The sequence below is a fragment of the Myodes glareolus genome, chromosome 6 (genome assembly GCF_982192425.1).
Source record: "Myodes glareolus chromosome 6, mMyoGla1.1, whole genome shotgun sequence".
In the NCBI taxonomy this organism is placed as follows: Eukaryota; Metazoa; Chordata; class Mammalia; order Rodentia; family Cricetidae; genus Myodes; species Myodes glareolus.
In genome coordinates, this window is record NC_142031.1 from 95,179,752 (window position 1) to 95,203,364 (window position 23,613).

Genomic DNA, 23,613 nt, shown 5'->3' on the forward strand with positions numbered 1-23,613 from the left:
TATTCAGAAAATAAATTGACTCAAATCTGACCTTAGACACCAAATATGGGCCAGAGAAGGCACTACAATTTCAAAGTTAAAGTAGGACCCCAGAGTTTTCCTACATAGTCATCTCTCATGCATTGATGGGATTGTAAGTACCAAACAGTCCTTCGGGCTTTATCTGAACATCTCATGATAGGGCACGTACCACGATGAATCCTGTCCTAAGCACAGGGTGCTTTCTAAACTAAAATGTGTTCTTGAAGCAACTTATTAGTCCTGATACAGGTTTCCCTGTCTCACAACCCAAAGTCTCGTCCACATGGCGGCCCTTCAAAGGTCCCAACCCAGCTGCCACGTCACCACAAAGCCTAAGTTAAAAGTGTTAGAAGTCATCAGCTGTGTTGGCCAGCTTCATGTGATTTCTCGGAAGGGGAAAAAAAAAACCCTTCAATTCTTTTCAAATGACTTCCAAGAAAATCTTTCCTTCCCTAGGGCTTCTTAACCCTAGGGATTGTTTAAACCAAATATCAAGATATATGCTTGTAAACTCAGGAAACTGAGGCAGGAAGATTGTTGCAAATTCAAAGTCAGCTTGTTCTACCTGGTGAGTACCAGGCCAGCTAGGACACATGGCCAGACCTATCTTAATAAAAGAAGGAAGGAACTAAAGAAAGGGAGAAGTGGGGAAAAGGAGGAAAAGAAGAAAAAGAAAGGAAAAAAGGGAGGGAGAAAGAGGGAGGAAGGCAAAGAAGATGGGAAAGAGGGAGGGAGGGAAGAATAAAGGAAGGGAGGGAAGAAAAAAAGGGAAAGAAAGGAGGAAAGGAAGAAAGAAAGAAGGGAAGGAGGAAGAGAGGAATGAAAGGAGGGAGGGAGGGAGGGAGGGAGGGAGGGAGGGAGGAACAAGGAAGCTGTTGGTCTAATGAATAGATTTTTTACTTGCATACAGGGCTCCCAGCAGACTTCAGAAATGGCACTGTATAAGACACACTATCAGGACTTAAGGCAGAGGTATCTAGCATCTATGGAAGGCTAGAAAGTAGCTAGTTTTAGGAATGTGGGCCAAAGGACAACATGGGAACACTTGGCTCTGCTGACACACCCAGAATGCACCTGTACCAAGCCATATGGAGGGCTGGGAAGATATCTCAGTGCTCGGTTGCTGTGGGCTGGGCTTGGATCCCAGTATCCATGTGGGGCAGCACACAAAACACCTCTACTTTAGCTCCAAGGGATCTCATGGCCCCATCTATCCTTCACAGCCGTCCCTCCCCTCACACATAGATACAAATGTAGAATTTTTTTTAAAAAAAGCAGCATGCAAGTTGTGAGTATGGCTGTGTTCCAGTAAAACTTTTCTTTTTTTAATGATTTATTTAACTTTTATTTAATGTGCATTGGTGTGAAGGTGTCAGATCCCCTGCAACTGGATCTTCAGACAGTTGTGAGCTGTCATGTGGGTGCTGGGAATTGAACCCGGGTCCTCTGGGAGAGCAGTCAGTGCTCTTAACCACTGAACCATTTCTCCAGCCCCCAGTAAAACTTTTCTTGAAGAAACAGTTTGCTGCCCACACTTAGAGGAATATTTTAAATTATCAAAGCGTCTACCTTAAAAATCCAAAAGCATGCAATGGAATACTATCAGCAGCTGAACAAAATTCTTCCAGCATTTTTTTAAACAGTAGCACAAGCAAATTAACAAGGACTCAATGTTGTTAGACCATGCTTACAAATATCTTGAGGATACTTTGTGTGTACAAGCCAAAGTGCAGGGGGGAGGGACACACATGACAGCATCTTCTTCCTTCAGACAGATACAAATTTCTATTTCTTCTGGTTCACAGTACAATAATGAAACCAAAAGCCCTGTGCCAACTATTCTGTCTCTGCTGGCACTCACTCGTAGCATCAGCAACTGCTATGTGGATGCCCAGCTACCTAAATCATGCTTGCTTATATGTACTGAGACATCCAAAGAGAGCTAGGCTTCAGTCAGAAGTCAAGCCTCCCTCCCAGCCACAGCAGTCACTTCAGAGGTACTGAGAGTCTCCTGACTCTTTATTTTAAAAATTTATATTTCTTTGCCAAAAAAAAAATATTTTTTGGGACTGGGATCATCTGGATGTTCAAAAGGCAGGGACAGTTTCATATAACTTAATCCTAATTCTTACAGTGCTCATGTTGTCTCAGAAGCAAAAGACACAGCTTTTCATCATTGCCCTTGGGTTTTACAAGTATTCTGCTAGAATTTAATTCTGAAATAGATACTTGAATCCCTAGTGAGCCCTTCTGTCTCATCCCAAAGCATTTAATTCTTCGTGCTGATTAGTTTGAGGTTCCCAAACTAAACTCTCCAAAATCAGAACTGGAAAAAAAAATTATGTTGACATTATTGGGATCTCAATAAACACTGAGTGAATTCAAAAATGTACATGTCCTTATCCCGGTATCTGAAAATCATTTCTACCTTCCTAAGCAATGATTTTAAGTTTTAAGGTGCACAAAAGTGTGGTCCGCCAGTCAGAGCTTCTAATTCCTCAGACGTGAGGAGTGAAAGACCATGCTGGTCACTATCCAGGAGTCTAGTAAGATGTCATTAACCATGGTGTGAGCCCCTTTAAAGGCTGGGCTATTGGAGACAAAGTCTTTGTGGAGCAACTACTACTGAAGGACCCTTGTGTCCTGTCTCTGGTAGCCTTAGAGATGTCGTAACACAAGGATGACTGCTGAGACCCTCACAGGACTGGGGCTCACAGGTTGCTGGAGGTCATTTCTGTCTAAGGCCCTGCTTCACAGTGAGAGAGTGCAAGTCCAAGGCTAACGGTGGTCAAAGACCCTGCGGAGATGCACGTCCAGGCTGAGGAGGACTAAGAAATCTGAGAAGCCAAAAGAGGACCAGTCAGGGGTTAACAGAGAGCTCACTGGACAGATTTTCACACTTGTTCTCACTGAGAGAAAATATGGGTAATTTTAAATGATCCTTGTGGGTAAACCAGCCCCAGAAATCTTTAGCAAGTACTTTAAGACCTGGAGTTTTAGAGACCTTGGCTAAAAGTCGAGATTGCCTGGAGCCATGTAGCACCTCCACAGGGCCTCCTGCTCATCAGTCAAAGACACTCAAGAGTCAACATTCTGTCTGCAGCTTCAGCCAGACCCCGTGTGAATTTATACCTCCAAGAAGAGGCTCGGAGCAAACCATAGGCGTTCAGAGTGAATGGTGAGTGTTGTGGAAATAAAGCTGATACCCTAGATACCCTCCCAAGATTTACATGAAAGCAGAGGGGGGTGGGGCGCCTTTCATCTGTGCTGCACAATCAATACCCAAAGAGAAAATTTAAAACTACGGAAAAGTCTGTCTGACAAACAGACTCAGCCTAGAAAAGAGGACAGTTGCCATCTTTCAGTCATTGGACCAAGACGTGACCAAGAACCGAGGCAGCCAGAGAAATAAATTCAACAAGTTCAAGCCTCACTTCAAACGTCATGAACAAATAACGGTCTCCTCAGCATTCACCCAGAATGCTATGACAGCGTGTCAGCACTCATCCGACTTAACCAGCCGGGCCAGCGAGCCCAGGCAACGTCTATCAGAGGCAGCGTCTCAGATGAAAAGCACCATCCTGCCATTAATGGAGGCCATGTAAAGAGTCACGTGAGCTGAGTCAACACAGGTAACATCCTCTCTTCTCACTGGGAAAAAGACTGAGCCAACAGGTCAGGCTCCCGCTTGCAGTTCACTTGCCCCAAGGCCAAGAATTCTTTGAAGGACAAATATTAAGATTAAACACTGCTTAGCCTAACAGGGCTTCACTTTCAGCTCCAGATTTAACTCCTTCTAGATTACCCAAACAAGGCCCATGGAGTACCCTGTATTCTTCAAATGAGGTGGGAATGACCAATTAATATCAAATCCATTACCCCATGGTGTAATGCCTAGGACTGGACAAACCTCCAAAAAGGAATATCAGTTGAGATTTCCACTGCAAGTTTGGACAGGATCTCCTTGCCACACAGGTTATTAAACTCCAAAGGACAGCTGACCTTTCTCCCCCTTCCCAATTCTCCCTTCATAATCACTGGAGGACACATCATGTTGGTTGTGTATTTCTCTTGAGAGCATGTGCGCAAATACACAGCTATACACACTTATGGAAATTGTCTTATGGAAAGACAAAGAGAGAAGTAGAAAATTGTATTCAGTAAAATAGTAAGTTCCCGGGTAAGACCTGAGGAGAATGCTTATCTAAAATCAGAGATGAGGGGCCTGAGTAGTGAGTCAGCTGGCAAGGTGCTTGCGAAAGAAACATAAGGGTCTGAGCGCCAGCCCCAGCATACACAAGAAAGAAGAAAAGGCTGTGCAGGGCATGGCTATGTGCACCCTTTGATCTTGTCATCCCAAGGCTGGAGGGATGGAGACAGGAGGATCTCTTGAGCTCACTGACTGGCCAGCCTAAGCAAATGAGCTAGCTCTAGGCTCCAGTAAGAGATCCTATCTCAAAAAGTAAATCCAACCGCTCCTGATGTCAACCTTGTCCTCCACACACACATAAACATATGTGAGCATTCGAGTTCATACTAGCACAATGCAGGGGTCAAAAGCATATGGTGTTTTAAAATATAAATGTAAATAGCCCCCTGGAAACGCCTGTCTGAGATGTGCACCAACCCCACCCTCTCGTTATGACCTCACTTACCATCTTCCTGAGAAATGAGAATCTAAGGACATACTCATCAAGTGACCTCTGCCTGTAGCTGCCCCGCCTTTTCCTGACGAAGAACGCTAGGCCGCCCACAGCCAGTCCCTCCACTAGGCACCAGACCCTGTCCACTCTGCCTTCTCCTCACTAGCACACAGTCATGCCGCATTGTTTTCGTATTTACAGAATTCTATTCTACTCTATCCCAGATGGTGGTCCACTTTCCTTCCCTCCTCATAACAAAACTGTCAGGTCCAAAAGGTACCCTATTCCTCCCCAAAAAGGCAAGACGACTGACTCCGTCCATTATTGAGTCTAGATCCAGCTCAACCTGGACTTCAGGATTTCTGGAGGTTAGATAAACGCCAGTATTCCTCGGGAACTTGTGAAACTGGTCCCATCTACCAAGAAGAGCCATCTCTCTTACCTCTGGCAGAAGGGACAAATGGCTACCTGTGGTGACTATCCGCATAACAAAGCCCATGCTGGGTTCCAGGCTCCCTCAGTACCATAAGTACCTTTATACATTTCAAAGTCCGTGAGAGCTTCCAAGCCCTTCTCACCTCCTCCCCTACCCTAAACTTTCCCCAGCTCACAGACTTCTCTCTCCCCAGCTACTCATCCTCCTAATGGGGCTATTCTCGCTGTACTTTCTCTCTCTAATCTGCACTTCTTTCTTCTTATCCTCCCCTTCCTTCTGCCCCTGCCCTGCTACGCTCTATTCCTCACCTCCCTTGCTGCCTCAGTATCTCCACTGCGCTCTCCTGTTCTCCACCATCTCCAGTCCTGGTCACCTGGCCATGTTCCTTCTGCTTCCTGTTCTCTCTGCTCTCTTCTCACTCACACTGAAAACCTTATCCTGTACCTGTCAGGTTGTCACTTTCTTTACTGTACCCCCTTGCGTACTGAAGCCATCTCCTAAGTCTACTGTCATTCCCTCTTCAGTTTGCTAAAACCAAGCAGGCTTTGCTGTCAACACTTCATTATACCTGCCTTTAGGAAGATTACCGGGGACTCCGCATTGTCAAATCCAGCCAAACCCTCTGGTCTCTCGTTCCAACTGCTACAATATATGACACACTGTAACACCTGGCCTTGTGACACAGACCCCTCATTACCATAATCTCTTAAAGTCAGCTCTTTCCTTGCTTTTCTCCCTTCTAATCCCCATGATTCAGCTCACGGGACCGCCCCAGAGCTCAGTGTGTTTAGCTTTCTCTTCCTTATACTAAATTCATAGATGACTCTATCCTGCCCTGTTTCATGGACTTACACACCATCTATAGATTTCTGAGGAGTAACATGCAACAGTAATCAATATCACCTTAATCTCATACGTATGTGTTTATTCATATTCATATGGGAAACACTTTAAATAAAATGAAAACACGTAAATGCGTGTGTATACATAGAAACATGCAAATACACACACATACCAATCCAACTACATACTCTCTATATGTTACTAGCAAACAAAACATACCCAGAATTAAGCTTGCTTCCCTAATTCTAAACTTGTTCTTTTTATTCCCCACCATCTGACAGAAGTACAATAACAAATTCTGTTTGCTCATTATTTTCCGGGAAGCAGCAGCTTCTCCCAGGTCTCTGGTAACGTCCCGCTGCAATACCCCACCATTTTGACTAGATGGTTTCAGCTGCTTCCTGTCTGGACTCGGCTTCCACCATCCTCACCCACAGTTCTCTCTCCTCACAGCATCCAGCGCACCGCTTCTCACGAATAACATCACATTACGGCTCCTCCCTTCCATGGCTTTCCCACTTCAACCAAGAGTAAGCCAAAGGCCTTACCAAGACCCATGGAGCCACCCAAGGCTTCCAAGACCACGACTCTGCCCCACCCTCCACTCTGGCTTTCTCACCATTCCTCAGACACCTACACATTCCTGTCTCCAGTCTTTGGACTGGTTTCCTCGGCTGGGGTGAGCTTCTATGGACACCCATAGCTTCTTCTCTTGCTTTCCTCAAGCCTTCTCCTCTCACATTACCAGGGGGCCCGTCATTGCAACCCAAGATAAAATTGCCATATCACCCCACATTGCCTGATTGCAGTCTGTATTTCATCTTCTATTTAAGGCAAGTTTCCTTTTACTAACACCTTAGGAATATAACCTGCATGAAAATAAGCATCTCATAAGACGTTCTTAGGTATTAATGGGATAAACAAATGTACCTTACTGACAGGAACTTAAATAAATATTCATATTTATCTCTGGGAAATTACAGGACACACCTGGAAAACCTTTAGCCTTAAAATGTATTTGCTTTCTATACACTTGTCTAGAGAAGATTTTAATTACTCGCTCAGCAGAGCAAGAGAAAGTAGGAGCCATTATGGCTTACAAATTCAACAGTTACTACAAAACATTTTCCCTAAGTCATTAAAACATTACTAAAATGGCTAATGATTTTTTTTTAAAGTAAAACAATCCTTAAATTAAATACACCAAAGGAAATGATGAACTGGGCAGCAGAAAATAGAATTTCTCAGCACATTTTCAAAACAATTTTTGTTTATAAAATTTCACAACATATTATGCAAAAATATCATATTGACACATAACAGAAAGTCCCTTCGATTTCACAGATAAGACCTCAAGTCTGTAAGGCAGTTCAGTTTTCATGTGGGTCTGATTTACTAAGGATTCATTCACTGTTAGCACATCATTGTCCAAATGTGACAACTCTTAAGAAGCAGTCAGTGACAAAACTGACCCCAAAAGACGAAGACACTTTGGTTCTAACTAAGCTCGGAGAGACAGACTAGTCAAAAGTACATGCACAACGATGCAAGACTTCATCCTGTGTTTCCATGTACCTCAGGTCTGATTTCCTATCCCGTGCATTCAATCTTTGTTTTACTTGAATCAAGAAGCACAGGAGATGGCTCAGCTGATTAAGTACTTGCCAGGAAACAGTAAGGAGTTGCATTTTGATGCACAGAACCCAAATATAATCCAGGTGGGTATCTTAGCCACCGGTAAGCCTGGTACTTGGGAGGGACAGACAAGGGGTCCTCAAGGCACACTGACTAGAGCAGCCAGAGTCTACAAGCTCCCGTGACAGGGAAAGACCCTGCCTCAAAATAATTGAGCACAGTCAAGAACGCCCAAAACCAACCTCAGGTCTTCACACACAAGGGCATACACTTGCATTTGCACATGAGCACACACATGCCCACAAATACACATACACACCACATATACATTTACAAATTTACATACACATCACATACACATTTACAAATTTACCTACACACCACATATATGCTCAAACAACAACAATAGAAGAATTGCAACTGTGATTGCCTGGACTCAGCACCAGTCTTGCCTCAGCAGGCACACTGCTGCTGCAATGGGCTCGTCTAAAAGCACAGTTTTTAAATATTTGCTTTGTAAACTTTTGGGAACTCAGTACATTTAAAAAGACCACATCTTGAGAACGTGGCATTGTTGTGATCGTTTTTGTAGTTTTACCTCTTTTAATACCATTTTCTCCTTTACAAATAGAAGAAAGAATCCTATTTTTATCCCTGGAACCAAATCCAGTATTTCTGAAGGTACAATATATTTTATAGTCAAAAGACTCTTACCCACCAAATAGTTTACTCACCCAGCAGGAGCTGGCCCAGTGTTTCAAGAGGAAAAAAAAAAGCAGCCTGCCATAAAATGGAGAACTAGCAAAGCACACACCAGTGACTTTTTGACATTTTCATCCTCTGACCTTTTTTGTAAAATTGTTTTCTTTAACCTCAAAGACGCCGAAGAGAGCCAGTGACCCAAACATACTTCTTCAGTTTAGGAGCAAGGAACACCCAGCAAAGTTCAGGAGAAATTCTGGACTGCAGTTCAGGGGCAGACATGACGTCACCTGCTGATCCCCAGTTCGCCTCCCACTAACTGGAAGCAGAGACTGGGTGCAGACCTGGGTCCGGGTGTCCCTGGGATCACTTCAAATGTTTCTACGGTGTTTATTCTGGTACTTCCTCCAGAACTGTTCTATCTAGAATATATCAGGAAGGCCCCACACAGCCCTAAATTCTGAATGCCTCCCATGATCTACCTGTGTGTCCCATCCAAAATGGACAATGGGATAGGAATTTCTGTGATCCAAGAGTTAAGGAAAAATGTCTTCCAAAGAAGGTCTTGATTCAGTTAAAAAAAAAAAAAGGAAAAGACAGAGGAGCTTAATGCACCCATTTTCTCAAGCTGGATGGCGAAAGTACTAGACAATAGATCTGAAGTACTCACAGAGAGTTAAGGATTTTTTTGTTTTATTTTGTATCTTTATTGAGGAGTGGGCAGATAGTAAGAGGCATTCTGGTTCAAGATGTTGGTTTAATAGCTCATCTCCCAAGAGGGGGAAAACATTGATGGCATTTTTTTTTTCCTATGTGAAAAATCTCTGCCTCCCTCAATGACTCCAGATTAGTATCTGAAGCACACACTTCAGACACAACAGCACAGCCATGGGTACAGAGCAGGCAGAAGGGTAAGTGAGAAGATGGCATCACTGCTGTCAGGAAGGGGAAGGCTAAACAAGCAGCATTCACCTGCCTTTTGTCTCTCTACCCACACCATCTGGTCGGTCTGCAGGGGCTCCCTACAGAAATAGTGCTTGGATATGCCCCGTGTGACTCAGATTTTCTGTCCCTTAATTTTGGAATGGAATTAGGTTTTATTTATCTCCACATTTGTTGTTTTTCTAGAAGCAAGCAAGTGGAGACATTTGCCATTGGTTGGTCACTCACCATTCCCATAAATAGCATCTGTGTGCTTGTATGCGGCAGAGAAAGGCCGACTAAATGGAAGGACAGCAACAAATTCCAAGACTGACTGACCCACAAGCCCCAGGGGAGGCTTTCTGCCTCATGGATCTTAGTTCATCTCCAGTGTACACTCTGACCATTTGGATTCTATATGACCTATAGAGTTTTTATTACGTATTTCTGACAAAATCAAACTCCTTTAAAGTACATTAAGACCTGTCCTATGTAGACACGACTGAGTCTCCTCCTCAGCCCCACCCACAAGGACAGCCAGGGAATTAGCTAGACCATAATGCCCCAGAATCTCCACTTGTGCACTTCCTTCCTTCATGTACGCTCCATTCCTCTATTAAAAAAAAAGTTTCTCGTTTTTGTTTTTTGAGTTTTGGGTTTTTTTTTTTAAATTTGTTTGTTTTTTTGTTCTACCATCCTCTTGAGTCCAGATGAATGGCAGAATCCGCTGTCCTCTTGATTCTGCATTCTTCTGTGTACAGGTGCCTCTCTATTCCGACACCTTCCTTTGGCCTTAGCCGCAAGGGTGTCTTCCTCCGGCCCTCGCCTATCTATAACTAATGTCCCAGCTGTCAGCTGACTGTCTTTGGAGATGAGGAACAATGCGGACAAGCAGAGGAGACACATGACAAGAGAACAAGGGGGTGTTAGAAAGGAAGAGCAGTGAAGTCGGTGACAGAAACCGAGGCTTGGGGGCTCACGGGAAGACAGAAGGAGAAAGACAGAGGGGCGACCCTCACACAGTGACTAACGGGTGCAAAGTCACAAAACTTTAAAGGGGCCGAGCATTCTTAAGCTTCTGTTGCCTTCATGAAGGGGACTTGGACATGGCCTGTAATGCCAAAGACGGACAGACATACAGGATGAGATGAACTAGAACACTTCATAAAGTTCAGTTATGCATAAAAGGAAGAGAATGTCAAAAGGCACAGTAGAGGAGCTCGGAGACGGCTCAGTTAGTCAAGAGCTTGCTTTGGAAGCACGACGTCCTGAGTGCAAGCACCAGGACCCATATAAAAATAAAAGCAGGCGTGGTGACACACACCTGCAATTCTAGTGCTGTGACAGTGGCAACGGGCAGCCTAGCTCACCTGGTGAGCCCCGGGCCAATAAGAGACTCCGCCTTTAACAAAGAAAAAAGCTACAGGAACCAACTGCAATGCTTTCCCTCTGGTGTCCTCATATGTGCTCCATCGTGCATACGTGCACACAAACGCATACATGTGCATTCTCTCTGTGTCTGTCTGTCACACACATGTACACACACACACACTACAGAGCTGAGAAGGAAAGCCGGTCACCTTTAATTCTTCAATAGGCATCTAAGTCCCTGGTACTACCAGGCCCACAGAAGATGCCTTGCCACGCCCCCGCTGGGCTCCAATTCTTTCACATAAACAACAAAAATCCAGAGGGAACGAAAGCAACATGGAATTTGAGTGCATTTTGCTTTAAGAAGCACTAAAGAAGCTGAACATCAACATTCTGACAATTGCAATGGTCAAAACAATTGTTAAGTGGCCCGGACTTAAAGGCAAATCTGCCGAAGCAATTGGTTGTATAGAAACATTTGGCATTTTGAGATCTCAGAACTGATTTAGTATTACCGCATTGGGGAGTCCACGTTTGTAGGATACCAATCAGGTCATTTACCTCACTTTGTTTCCACACAAATTTCTCTCTGGTTCAACTTTAAATGACCCCATCCATGGTCCCAACTACTCCCTCAAGGAATTACTGCCAAATTCAATAGGTCTCATCATTAGGAAAACATTCCTGTTTCAGAATCGTAGTATTAGGTCTCTGGCATCATGTGATAAATAAAATTTTAAGAATGTTTAGCTGCCAATAAAAAAGGAATACTGCATAATCACAAATCATTCGTTTTCAGGTTGTTAGCTGTTTGCAGGCGACTCATTTTCAACTTGCTTTTTTCTCCCCTTCATCAAGATAGAGCCTCCTCTCTTATATAATGCAGTGGCTTTAAAGTACATCAAAAACTGTTCGACATTTCTCTCTTCAAGAGGTGAAATCTAAATGGGATACATGGAAGGGGATGACTGGCCAGAAACGCTCCTACATTTGAATTATTTCTGGTAAACTGAACAGTGCTTCCTAGTAATGCCACATCCGGGTAGGTAACGGGAAATCCCTACAGCTCACAAAATTCACAAACTTTCAAAATGGAATCAAAATTTGACCTCCTATTCCCCTTAAAACTTACACAAAGATGTAAAATAGCACTTTTTAGAATTACTTTGTTTTTTGCCTATTACATTTCTATGAATAACAAACTCATTCATTCTAAATAGTCAGATAATGTACTAATGTTATCAGTTTCATAATGAGACTTTGAGTTGGTGACAGACCATAGTGGCCTCATCATAGATGATGATGGAACTAACGAATCCCTATTTGCTTAGGTGGCATTATTAAGAGCCTGATTCAACACACTATTCACACATGTGGTGATGGTGGTTTACACATACCTCCCACGCTGCCGCTGGCAAACAAGCAAAAACATACAGTTGCAAGGCTTCTGAGACGGATCAACAGGTAAAGGTGCCCGAGGTCAAGCCTGAGGATCTAGGTCTGATCCCCAGAACCACATGGTGCAAGAAGAGAACCAACTTCCATAGTTGTCCTCTGACTGCCCCGCACATGCCATGGCACCTGCACACTCAGATACATGAGCGCACACACGCGCACGCATGCGCACACACACACAGAGTCAATAAATAAAGCCAAGTTTAGAAGCATACAACTATATAGAATATACATACTTGGCAATGACAATAAACTACTCTGTTAGTGGTTTGTGTGTTTATTGTTCTATAGATTTTGTTATTTTTAGAGTGTATTATTATAAAACAGTTTCCTGAAATCAGCATGCTGTGCCCGTCTCCCCCCCCCCCCCCCCAGGAGCAATCTCTCACATCTTGTTTTGACTGTCTGCTTTGTTTGCACTAAGAGGTCATGTTGAAGCCCACAAGATGGGAGGGAATCTTTGCCAGCTATTCTTGAGACAAGATGTTAATAGCTAGAATTTGCAAAACAAACCAATAAAAAAAACAACTGCAAAATCTAAACTCACCCACACAAACACTTGCTAGTCCATAGATGAGCTAGCAAAATAGACAATCCTCAAAAGATGAAACACAAATAAGTAATGGGTGCTCTTAAATGGGTTCTACATCCCTAACCACCAGAAAAAGTCAATTAAGACGGCCTGAGGCCCACATCCTCCCAGTCGGAGTGCCTGTCGTCAAGAAATCAGACAACAAATGCTGGCGGGAATGTGGGACAGAGGAACGCTGGGTCACTGCCATTGTGAGAGCACACTAATATAGCTATCATGAAAATCAGAAAGGGGAGGTTCCCCCCCAAATTAAAAATAGAATGACCGTCTATACCAAGCCTTACCATTCTTGGACACACCCCAATAACCTCTGTATCTCACCAAAGAGGTACTTGCACATCCACGTTCACTATTGCTCTATTTACAATAGCAAGGAACTTGGAACCAGCCTAGATGCCCATTAGTAGATGAATAGATAATGGAAATGTGGTACTCACACACCACAGAATTTTATTAATGCAGAAAAGATGAAAATTTCAGGAAAATAAGCGAATCTGGAAATCATTATAATGAGTATAGTAACCCAAATTCAGAAAGACAAAAAAAATCCCATTTTTTCTCATATACAGATCCTAGTGTATAATGTATTCAACTATATATAGTAATGGGTGGGACAAGGGTAAAGCCTGAAAAACTAGAAAGGAGACCGAGAGAGAGAGTAAAAGAGGTGTTAAGGAATGTGGTGGGGGTAGCAGGATATGTGTATCATGAGGGTGGGAAGGAATGCCGGGAGAGAGGCTACACGGTGGATTATTGGAGCCAAGTGAGTGGGAAAAATGGGGCAAGGAATCCAACAAAATGTATTTCATTTGAAAATGGCATAATGCTGTCTAATATTTTCTATGCCAATTTCAAAATTAAATTAAATTATAAACAGTTTGTGTGTGTGTGCCCCGTAATGAGTGCCTAACAAGGCTTGTAAGTGTGCCCTGCGATGAGTGTCCACCAAGGTTTGTATGTGTGTGCCCCGTGATGAGCATCCACCAAGGTTTGTAAGTGTGCCCCGTGATGAGTGCCCACCAAGGTTTGCAAGTGTGCCCCGTGATGAGCGCCCACCAAGGTTTGTAAGTGTGCCCCGTGATGAGCATCAGTGATGAGCTGACCCAGGGATGTCTCTCAGACGTAGGGCACCGAATAAGTGCATACAAGGAGCTTAGTAGAGTAGCTAACACAGAGAAGGGGCCAAACATGACAGAAAGCCTCTCGTGTTTCTAACTAGCCAATCTTTAAAAACCAAAAACACAACTTATCGTAATTTCTGCAGGGTTTCTTTTTCCAGATATATTCAGGTGTGGCTTCGAAACGGGGACCTCTGACAAGAAACATGAATCACTTTCTCCACAAAACGTCTTTGAAATAATCTTTAACTTAGACAGAGTTAACTACACTTGCTGTACTTCTATGTACAGGACATGGCAAGGCATGATTGACGGTTATTTACACAAGTACCACACTATGGTTGCCCAGACCAATAAAGATGAAAGAATAGGAGGCCCAGTGGGGTTGCAGGAGGACTTCCTGAAAAGATTCCCCAAGCCACACTCACTGAACCAATGACAACTGGACATTCTCTATCCTATGTGAGCAAGAATCCCAAGCCCTATTGGAGGACGTTTCTGTTAGAAATCTATATGGGACTATCCACTGGCGCCTGTGGCCACACAGACATCCCTAGTTAAAACCAGAGGGCCATAAAACAAAACAAAAATACATCAGTGTGGGAAAGGGACCTCTGGGGAGCAGGGAGAGATGATGGGAGAGAGATGCAGTGAAGAGAGAGGCTGGAGGGTAAGAGTCAAGAGAACACACTATGTACAAAAACGATATTGTCAAAGAACAAATTTAGTCATGAAAAATCATCCAGATGGGCACTCAAACTCATAAGTCAGGCCAGGTAAGACAATTCTCCAAGTTTTCCATGTGTCTTGGGGAATTTTGAAGCTCACCCATCCTTGCCCCTCTTCCTTTCTATCTGCCCAGTCATCCCAAGCCTTCTTGAAAGGGAGGGGTGTGGACGGGTTTAAGCTATAAAGGGGTGAAGCAGAGAAGCAGGGCAGCTGGGTTTGCCCTCACTAGAAGCTAATCGCTTCGGTATCCTGAGTAGTTAGGACATGCAGCTGTTGGAGACCAAGGTAGAAATAGAATCTGCAGTAGCGGGGGTCTTTCTGTCTATATTGAAGAGAGTACACATTATCTGAGGTGAGAGGGGATTATAATTAAGCTGCATAAACAATGAGGATGATGAACAACGAGGAGGATGGATCCAGGAATGCCCCGCCCCACAAGCCAGATCTCACAAACATCAGGTCTTAGTTGAGTAAGCATCTCCTCCTGAAAGAAACACATTCTTAGGCACCCAGCGCATGCTGATCCATCCCCAGGCCTTTGCAAAAACTCCGAACTTTGTTCTTGCACCCAATAGTCATATGGCTGGAAACTTGCCTCTGGTGGCTCCAGCTTCCTTTGGTTAGTCTAACTTCCATTCCAGCCACTCTCCATTACAAACTCTTTAATAAGCCTTCTGTTGAATCTGCTTTAGCCAGCATCACCCTTGCCTGGGAGAGCTCTAACAGACAGCTGGCCAGCCCCACACTGGTTTCCTCTGTCTACGTATTTTCCAGTCCACTCTGCCCAGAATGTCACCCATAATGGTATTTTTCTACCTCCATACAACATGCCTAGCTGTAGCCATATTGTGTAGACTTACTGAGACTAGCAACTGATTTGGATAGAGTATTTCTCAACAATCCTTTTTCTACTCCACTGGCATGGTGATCGAGAAAGAGAGAGAGAGAGAGAGAGAGAGAGAGAGAGAGAGAAGTTGGGTCAGCAGACCTTTTTCCGGGCTCCAGGAAGGGAAGATGTGCAGGAAAGTCCCAGTCGGCCCACAGGAAAGAAGTGGCCAGAGAGGAGAGGAACAAAAGAATTAGACATAAAAATTATCACCTAGCATTGTTACTTATTCTGGGATCAATAAAATGTAAGGAGGGGAGTGAAAAAGGTCAGAGAGTCACTCTTTTCAAGAGTCCTCTCAACCCTTTCCCTCTCTGTGAAAACAAACCAATGCCCACCGAAACACGTCGTTTTCATTAACTGTCTAGTGACCAAGGGAGCAGGGACTCAGCCTTTAGACCAGTTACTTCTCTAACTGAAGCACAGTAGTATTTTTAATTAATAAATAGAGAAAAAAAGTGAAAATATTTTGTTTGGGAGGAGGGTTAGCCTCTAAAGTAAAATAGGCCCCTGTGCAGGCTACTCCTTGGCATGTGAGCTCCTCAAAGTGTGGGAGCAAGCACGCTGGTTTCTGCTGGATCCCCCTCAAGCTGCTGCAGTCCTTGGATGCACCTGTAACCATTAGCCTGGTCATTAAACAGCAGCCCAGCTGTTGGATTGGCATGTTCCTACCCTCATTAGGGGAGAGCACTCAGTCCCATACAAGATGCCTGGATGCTAGGGCGGAACCCCAACCAGACTCTCTACCCAGCTCCATAGACCCTGTTCTCTCACCAAAGCTTTTCAAATCCATTTATAGGCTACAAAGTTTCTTTTATATAATTGTGGTGTTGTTCACAAAAGCAACCCTACATAGAATGTTTTCACTAAACCAAAAATAAGAATCAGGGATGGGGAGATGGCTCAGTGGATAAAAGGGTTTGCCATACAAGCAATGAGGACCTGGGATCCCTAGATCCCACATACAAGCCAGACATACAACTCAAGCATCTGTAATCCCAGTGCTTCCAGAGAAGCTTGCAGTAGGCAAACAAGGTGGAAAGCAGGGACTGACACCCATATATGTACAGTGGCAAGTGAACACCTTCATAACGCATACACACATGTACAAGTACACATATACAGACAAGGAGAACCTTGTAAGCTTGTAGAAGAGCAAACTTGTAAAGTATACTACTTAGGTTAGAAGAAGTTTTTAATAACAGGATACTGCCTGTATGCAAGTAGGATAACCTAAGAATTTAGAAATTGTTTCAAAATTACAGACACATTTTTTGATACACACCACAGACAGACAGTTATAGACACACACATACACACACACACACACACACACACACACACACAATTTGACTCTAAAATAATTTGGAGCCATACCAAGAGTTGATTTTTTTTTCAGTATCTTGAAATTATCCTCAACAATCAGAAATATCTTTGAATGTAAGTATAATTATAAAGTGTGAGGCTTTGGAATGAAAAGTTGTCTCTGGCACTGAAGACTGACCATGGAGGAATTTAAACTACATAATCCTTCCTACTAGAAGACTTCACTCCATCACTGTTTATATGTTGCTGGATAAGCTTCTTAAAAGTGTTGACAATCAATCCACGTCTACCATTTCCCAGCTATCTCTGATTATGTGTAGCTGACCAAGAGACAGAGAACATTCCCACTCACATACCTTCCTGGACAGAGGTGGGATCAAACAACTCTTGTATAAAAGTCTTACACACCCTCTACCTCAACACCAAGTGCAAGATGGTGCAAGTAAACAGAAAGGAACACCCACCCCATCCTTCTGGGAAACCTGGATGTCTGAGATTAGCTTGATTGAACCCTGTTCACTCATGGGAGAGCCAGTCTATACACATAATCAAATTTTACTGTCTATGCTGTCAGAGGAAAGCTTTTGCCAAACATCATCAAGGGAAGGGTGAGTCTTTAGTACCTACCTCCAGCCATAATGCCCACATTGCATTACAGTATGGAATTATAAAACTGTGTGCAGGCTCTAGGAATTGGGTTTTGCAAGGGAAAGAGTATGAAGCTTTACCATTGTTCTTTCTGTAAATTGTTCTGTTCTCATACATTAGCCCTCTGGATGCTTATTCATTTGTGGCTGTTGTAGCTGGTGGTTTTTTATCAGCTTCTTGGACAACTTGGTCCAAATTCCATTACCATTTAATGCCCAGTGAATCAATGTGGAGCCACACACAAAGATGTTATCTACTTGCACATTCATTGAGGTAGTCCCCATTTAGGGGAGGCTGCAAGTGCATCCCTGGACATCTCTCCATCCAAATTCACATTTGGTTCATCTGGAAAGTTGTCCTAAAAGGCCCTCAGCACATCTGTCTATAGCTGTCCACTTCGTGTATTGTAGCTTCCAGGACACTAGGTCTTTCCTGCTGTTTTTCTTTCCCTGCCTCTTCCAAAGATCATGATATTTCTCAAGGGCAAACTCCTCCTCGCTAGCATTTCCAACATACTGATGTTGTAATCCATCCCTTAGGCAGGAACTGGATATTCTTCTATAATACAAGAAGTTCTATACAAATTCTCAACAAGAACTCAATTCCTCTTATCCAAATCAATTATCCCAACATCTGTCTTTACCTGGCTACCAGTCCTGGAGCTTCTTCCTTCTTTTGGAAAAGGTCAGTCAGTGCAGGATGAGCTTGATGCTTCCACACTCTGAGGCACCTTCTGTCCCATCACAGATGTTCCCATCACACCCACTTCCTGAGCATTCTTTCACTAGCCAGAAGCATAAGGTCCTTGCTTGCCTCCTTGGCTGCATCGGTAGACATGTTTGGGATAAATGCTGTCTCTCTCCCAGTGTTTAGATTTGGGCTGTCTCCTCTAATGATCTGTAAAACCACCTCTCTCTCTCTCTCTCTCTCTCTCTCTCTCTCTCTGTGTGTGTGTGTGTGTGTGTGTGTGTGTGTGTTCTGTCTGTCTCTCTCCCTCCCCCAACTGGATAGCCAGGAAGACCCAGACGTCACTGATTGTCTCTGTTGTAAAAGTCAGTCTGCCACCATGGGAAAGCCTCACTCCAGACACACCGACTTCTCTCTCCCAGAGACAGGCATTGCTACTTGTCACCACACCCTGACATGCTTTCACATTCTGTCATGTTTTCTGGCATGTCTGAACACAAGCCTGAAAGCTAACACAGCCAGACACACGTTAAACAGCCATGCCTCTAAAAGTGTGAAGAAGATGTCTCATGTGCCCATATAGTTCATCCTCCTCAGTGTGGTCAGACCACAGTGGAAATGCCAGAGCGTGGACAACAAAACCACACTGGGAGAACATTCTTCGCTTCTCTCCAACCAAACTCCGGGGACCTGGGGAGCTAGTCTACCCATCAGGGAAGAATAGAGACTTCAGTCAGCCACCCTCCAGCTGTTGGGTGGGAGCTGAACTGTCTGGTGCAAAGACTTACTGGGAAAGATCAACACAGACCATAGAAACCAGGGAAAGACAACTCCTGAGGTACCAATTTTCTTCTGCCAAAAGTTGCTAATGGACTATGTTCATGTTGTGTCAGCTCTGGGGCTGCCTGTTTAAGTAAAAAATATTATATTTAACATTTTCAAAAGTGGACTTTCTTTTAAGAGTAACAACATTGTTCATTTGTGGTACCCGTATTTCTCTCTCTTTTCTTCCCATCTGCCCACTCCGTACATCAGAATATAAATCATCAGTCCTCTTAAGAGTCTGAGTTATCTGTGTTTATAGACCTTTGGGAAGTTAATCTATAAAACGTGACATATGCCTCTTCTGGAATTTAAGATGTCTGCTTCCTTAAATATAACAAAATAAACTTTTTAGAAGATGATATTGAAATATAAGCAGCCCACTTAAAAGTTGAGCCCTTACCGTGGGAAAACCACTAAAATTAGCAAGGAGAACTCCAATACCAAGGCTAAGGAGATGGCTCAGTGCTTACCACACAAACATGAAGACATGAGTTCAGGTCCTCTGAGCCTGTATAAAAGCCAAGAATGGTAGCACGGGTCTGTAACCATAGCACTGGGTCAACAGATGGTGGGCAAAGACAAAAACCCTGAATCACAATAGCCGGTCAACCGAACAGTTAGTAATAGCCAGTCAACCGAATAGTTAGCAATAGCCAGTCAACCGAATAGTTAGCAATAGCCAGTCAACCGAACGGTTAGCCATAGTCAGTCAACCGAACGGTTAGCAATAGCCAGTCAAACTAATGGTTAGCAAGCCCCAATCTCAAACAAGAAGGTGGAGGATTATAAAAGAGAACATCTGATATCAACCTTTAGCCTCCACATGTGTGCTTGCTCATGTGTGAGTTGGCATGTGCATGAATGCACACACACAGACACACAGACACACATACACACGAAACACAGAGAAGAATGCAACTTCAAATTCCAATTTCTATTCCTTCCTAGTTAAGAGACCTGCTTATAAAGAGTCACTGAGGGGAGTAATTGCTTCTCTCTCAATTCTAGCATCACCTTCTCAAACTGGTAACCAGGAGACCAAGGATCGCCTCAGCGAGGCTTGTGCTACTGCTATCCTGGGCAACTAACTCAACCATCCCCTAGTAAGTCCTGTAGTGCCCTCGCTCCCTCCTGGTAAAACCATCCTACCGCACACCGTAAGAGAAACATTAGTGGCAGGTATCAAGCTTCCCACGGAACACTGACCACAGCAATAGTATATCTGATGTGAACGCTCACCACCCTCAAGGGCTTTTCTTAGTGTGCTTTACCAGACAACTGAGTCACAGGCACCTGGGTCTATGCTATTGCAATCATCTCAATCGATTGCTATTTAAGCATCACGCTTCAAATGTTCTACTATTTCAAGCTTCCCCTCTGTTGTAAAAATACTACTAAGCTAAGTATATTAGATTTGGCTTCCGTGTGGCATTCTTTTTAACACATCTCCCAGGAAGGTGCTAGATAAAGAGCCTCCCTTGTTCTCACCTTCCCGAAGACCCCAGAGCACTGGAGTTCCCTCTGTACCTTGGAGTGATTTTATTTGAACCATCTCCTTGGCAGTTGCCCTTGGAAATAATTTTTACTTTTAAAGGAGACAAAATTCACACACTATTAGAATCTTCCCTTTTTAAGTGTAGAATTCAGTGATTTTTAGTATATTCATAAAACTGTTGAATCATCATGACCTAATAACTCCAGATCACTTTCCATCACCCAAAAAGAAACCCCTGGCCTATAGGCAGGCACTCCCTCGCCTTGGCAATTACTAATCTGCTTTCTGTCTTATGGGTTTGCCTGTTATGGATGTCTCGTATACATGGGATCATATAGTATGTGGTCTGGACTCCTCCGCGTCTGGATTCCTTCACTCCACCTAAGTTTAGAGTTCTAGCAAGTATCTGTACTCCATTCCTTTTTAATGGCTCAAATTCCATCCAATGGACATATCTCCCTTTGTCTAGTCATTCGTCATTGGATGAACATTTAGTTCATCGTCTCTCATCAGTTACTGGACTGTGATGAACAGTTGCATACAAATCTCTGTGTGAAAATGGGCTTTTAAAAATTCGACTAGGAGTTAAAATTGCTAGATACATTCACTCTGTCTGTTAATTTTTTTGAGAAATCCAGGTGGTATCTTAATATATCACCCAGCCCTGGGACTATGATCCAGTGTCGTCACCAATACCAGATGTTACCAGATGTTTTCTGTAAAGATCCAGGGCTGACAGCCGCCATTTTTTTCCAGTCCTGCAACCTGACATTCGTGAAAGAAACTCAACTAACTTTACAGTACAGCAGTTCTCAACGTGTAGGTCACTACCCCTTTGGTCAAATGTCAGATATCCTGCACATATGACATTTACATTACCATTCAGAATAGTAGCAAAATCACAGCAACAAAGCAGAGGCAAAAATAACATTAGGGTTGGGGTCCGCCACAGCACGAGGAACTGTATTAAAGGGTCACAGTGTTAGGAAGGTTGAGAAGCCCTGTTACGGTGTTTTCCTAGGGCTTCCCAATGTTCTGCTGCCTCCAAACTTGATAGAGATGTCCGTGAGAATTGACGTGGAGCAGAGGGCAAGCAGAGTGACTTGAGAAGCCTTTGGTGTAACTGACCAGTTCCCAGTTATCAGCTCATCAGATCCAAAATCTAGAAGTGTTTAGTAGATGAGGATGCTGAGCTTCAGACTGGGGACATGCTCAGTGGGTTAAGGGCTTACCACGTAAGCGTGTGAACCCGAGTTTGGATTGCCAGCATCCATATCCCTTCCCAGCCCTTAGCACACTGTGGAGTTAATGTGTATGGATTTGATCTCTTCTACGAAGAGGAGGGTGAGGGTACTGAAGGACCCTACTCTTCCTGGATGACCTCTGTGCCAATCTCTCCTCTCAGTCCCGCACTAGGTTCCCACTCTCCTCCGACCTGACAGGTACCTTCAGGTCCCTCCTCCTACGGTCCTCTCCCCTGTTGTCAGTCTTCCTTCTGCCATTTTTCTCACTGTTCCTATTTCAGCATCCTTCACGGCCCTGCAGAATTACTGACTGTTCCTATTTCAGCATCCTTCACGGCCCTGCAGAATTACTGACTGTTCCTATTTCAGCATCCTTCGCGGCCCTGCAGAATTGCTTGTTTTCATAGCTCTCCAGCTCGACCTCCAGCTCTCAGTATAGTGCTAGCAACAGTAAAAACAGCCACATTTCCCTTCCTGCCTTTCAGATATGACCTGTGTTGCAGTCCTTCCTCGGCCTTTTTTTGTTTTGTTTTGTTTTGTACCAGTTCTATTGTATGAAGGGTTTGAATTGAATAGGGTGCACCCTTATTGAGGGCATGAGTTCATCTACTTCACTAGCTTTCACTGGCTCCCCACGATAGAAAATGCATACAAGAGTCAAAGAAGTTAAAAACTAACATCATTTAATCTTCCAGAAGACAGCTCAGCAAGGTTTTAGAGTTTAAATTCTCACAGAGATAGAGATAGTGGGTAGATAGGTGTGTGTGTATGTGTGTATGTGTGTGTGTGTGTGTGTGTGTGTGTGAGTGTGAGAAAGAGAGAGAGAGAGAGAGAGAGAGAGAGAGAGAGAATATAGAGAGAGTAATAGAAATACATTTGAATAACAAGTCAACAGTAACCAACCAAGGGCATCATATCTCATCTTCTTCCCAGGAACCATCAAACCATCTTTTCCTGATTTTCCCAACAAGCTCAGCAATGTCTTCCCCTATCAATACGGTCATAAGGGTTCAAAAATGCCCTTCTAATCACTTCCAAACTTTAGAGAGTTTTCAAAAAATGCTTCTCTATATGAGAGCCTGAGAAATAATAAGTACGTTTGTTCACTTTTAAAATCAGAATTAAAAAAACCACAGCACACTTGGGGATATTTTCCCAGAAGGAACACCGCCTGAAGAACTCAAAAGGTATTGAGGAACACGGTGGTTCCAGTTGGTCTTTTGTGACTGGCAAGGAACTGTCTGGCCTGGCAAGAAGATGATCCCAGTGGTTTCTCCGTCTTCCCTACAGTCCTGATTTACTATTGTCATCAACCCAATAAGTCACACCAGACTATCACTCTTGAGCTCGGAAACCAGCCCCGGAAGAAAACTTTTTTTTTTCTTTCTTTTTTTTTTTTTTTTTTTTTTTTTTTTTTTTTTTTTTTTTTTTTTTTTGGTCCTTTGAGACAGGGTTTCTCTGTAGCTTTGGAGCCTGTCCTGGAACTCACTTTATAGACCAGGCTGGCCTCGAACTCACAGAGATCCACCTGCTTCTGACTCCCGAGTGCTGGGATTAAAGGCGTGTGCCACCACTGCCCCACTTTTTTTTTTTTTTGAGAAAACTTCCTTGAAAGATGAAGTATAGACAGACAAATCTGCCTTTGAATTTTCTATAGTTAAAAAAAAAGTGTCAGTCACTAGAGCATCATAACATAAAGTGAGAGATGGGGTCAGAAACAGAATATCAAATCCACAGCAGATTCCAGCTTCTAAAGCATCAGACAATAGCAAAACCCTCCCCAGGCTATTCGCCTTATTCCTGCTAGCAATAGAGAGTCCTTCTCCACCTCACACCTGGCACACTCTTCGGTCAGTTATGGTGAAGGCAATCAGTCAACACGGACTAAAACAGAATGCCGCTGGCATGAGAGGGTGAGTCTAGCTCTCGCCTCTGAATGGTCTGGGTCCCGCTCCAGCGCATTCTCCCCGCGCAGACGCTGCCAGCAGACACTCCGTAGTACCTAAACCACAAATCTTCACATTCCCTCCGCTTCC

The 23,613-nt window shown here is 43.7% G+C and overlaps 1 protein-coding gene across 6 annotated transcripts in view; it reads right to left on the reverse strand.

Annotated features, from left to right (window-relative positions):
• The window catches only part of Ltbp1 (latent transforming growth factor beta binding protein 1), a 386,955-nt gene that overhangs the window by 212,785 nt on the left and 150,557 nt on the right, over nt 1-23,613 (reverse strand). The gene's annotated exons all lie outside the window — the stretch shown is intronic.